The sequence below is a fragment of the Bufo bufo genome, chromosome 1, assembly GCF_905171765.1.
Source record: "Bufo bufo chromosome 1, aBufBuf1.1, whole genome shotgun sequence".
Taxonomy (NCBI): domain Eukaryota; kingdom Metazoa; phylum Chordata; class Amphibia; order Anura; family Bufonidae; genus Bufo; species Bufo bufo.
In genome coordinates, this window is record NC_053389.1 from 784,791,254 (window position 1) to 784,793,756 (window position 2,503).

The 2,503-nt window shown below is 45.1% G+C and overlaps 2 non-coding genes across 2 annotated transcripts; both read left to right on the forward strand.

Moving 5' to 3' along the window:
• The first annotated feature begins 1,169 nt into the window (after positions 1-1,169).
• TRNAV-CAC lies at positions 1,170-1,242 on the forward strand. Its single transcript has one exon. It is a non-coding gene; the product is annotated as a tRNA-Val (tRNA).
• Positions 1,243-1,638: 396 nt separating this feature from the next.
• On the forward strand, positions 1,639-1,711 carry TRNAV-AAC. Its single transcript has one exon. It is a non-coding gene; the product is annotated as a tRNA-Val (tRNA).
• Positions 1,712-2,503: the final 792 nt, after the last annotated feature.

Sequence of the window (2,503 nt, forward strand, 5' to 3'; positions counted from 1 at the left end):
TTTCATTGAACGCGTACGGGCAGTTTGAACAACTGTAATGCCTATTACGGACTAAGATGTGTTTGGCTGTGTCTGTGAAACCAATGCTCACCAGGTGTTTGTTTGTTCATCTGCTGTTCAAGTAACGTCTATCTAAAGTGTCTGACCACCTTAAGGCTACCCCTAGGTGTTTACCAGAGAACGCCAAAAGGCCGGTTGGACTTGGCTACTAGGGACCCAGGCTAAGTCTACCGAGTACGCAGGCAGAAAACAGGTGCGAGCTCATAGGCAACACACCTATCAGAAGCCAAGGAGTAGCAGAAGAGTAAAACAAGCCAGAGTCTAAGCCAGGAGAGTTAGCATAAGTCAAAACACAATACGGGTGTTAATCCAATAACAAGGCAAAGAGTAAAAGCCAGCAGATTCACTAGAAACCTAATCAGTAGACAAGGGGTAAATATTGAAACAGGTTGAGGTCTATTCACTGGAAGGTCCAACAGAAATGCAGCACTCTTCTCAACACACACAACAAGCAGGAGCCTGGAAAACAAAAAGCACAGGCCCTGACAAACAGTAAGTGTTTGACTTAAATCCCCCACCTAGTTCTGGGATTGGATACCCAACCAGGGAACCGATTGGCCCAGCGTCCAGACTCACCGATAAGTCGATCATCCGGGTCTTGGCTGGTCGACGTGGCAACCCTCCTGGAACAACCATGCACAGGAACGTGGCAGGGTAAGATCCTGACAGGTACACTGCCAAACTGAATTCTTTGGCTCCATAAGCCACTTCAAACAGAAAAAAAGATGCTACTTAGTTATGTTATCCACATTACTATTCTGCCTCCGCTCATCCCTCTTCAAATGCTGCATCCAATGCAAACACCGGCTGTGACGTAATGTGCTGGTCTTGGGACATGTATGATGTCATAGCATCACACCGATTGGACAGGGAGACGCAGAGCCAAAAACACATTGAATGATGAGTACGTAGGCCCCTGTGTGGGAACACCGTTGCTAGAAAAGCAGCGGAGGGGACCGGGCAGCGACAGGGGATACATAAGGCGAATACTACATTTTCTTATGCTTGGACATCACACTCAGCAGTTTAGACCATCAGTCTTTTCTGCCCGAAAACCCTTCTAACTGCTATCCTTCTGAGGTAGTGCAGCCAACTTTGACATGAAGCAAGTTTCTGTAGTGTAGTGGCTATCACGTTCGCCTCACACGCGAAAGGTCCCCGGTTCGAAACCGGGCAGAAACATGTACATTTTCATAAGCGTTGAAAGAGCTTATGATGCATAATATCTAACCCCCACAACAAGTGACGGCATCTCTGCTTACTTCCAATTTTAAATGAAATTTACACTTTTTAGGGGCTATTGGGGTAAAACAAAAGAATGCAAAGCTTAGCTTTCATAAACACTGAGTGGGTATGGAGACTTTGTACGGGGCTTACACCCTGATCTTTTATCTCATCCAAATAATTCAGATCAAAGATCATAATAATAGTCAGATTTTTGTAGAATTATAGTGCATAAACTTAGACTTACCTATAGCTGTAAATGCTGGTCTCCAGGAACATTATAGCTAGTTTGTTCAAAAAAACATGTTTGACCGTTATGCCCACTTACATACCCAACGTACCAAGCGCATGGCTGTTTCTGTAGTGTAGTGGTTATCACGTTCGCCTAACACGCGAAAGGTCCCCGGTTCGAAACCGGGCAGAAACATACAAAACCTGCTTTTGTTATTTCTTTCAAGATGCATGGGTGACAGAAGCCTCTGCCACTATCAAGCCAGATGCCTCTACAAAGAGAAAAAAGACACAAACCATGTGAGGAGACTGAACAACTTTGGAAACGTTTGTCCGTTGAAATGTAACAAGGAACGATCGTTTTAGCCCAGCCATGATAGACCGTTATCCTTTGAAAAGAAGCCAGCCGCGTGTAATCATCTTCATCCGATGGTCAGACAAAATATATTTTGTTCAAAATAAGATCGTGCGTGGGCGAAAGATCTTTCTTTGAAAGAACGTTCCAGGAAAGAGCTTTTGTCCATCGCCCCGGTTTCATTGAACGCGTACGGGCAGTTTGAACAACTGTAATGCCTATTACGGACTAAGATGTGTTTGGCTGTGTCTGTGAAACCAATGCTCACCAGGTGTTTGTTTGTTCATCTGCTGTTCAAGTAACGTCTATCTAAAGTGTCTGACCACCTTAAAAAGCTCTGCATGTCCTCCATGAACAACACGTCTGTAAAGCATCCTGTCCTTGCCGGCGTGGTCGTGGGAGGAGGAGGATTACTTTCACCTCTTCCCCTGTTAGATTCCCGTTGTGCTGTGACATCACCCTTATACGCTGTGTAAAGCATACTTTTTAATTTATTTTGGAACTACTGCATCCTTTCCGACTTGCGGTAATTCGGTAACATTTCAGGCACTTTCTGCTTATACCGGGGTTCTAGTAGCGTGGACACCCAGTACAGGTCGTTCTCCTTCAGCCTTTTTATACGAGGGTCCCTCA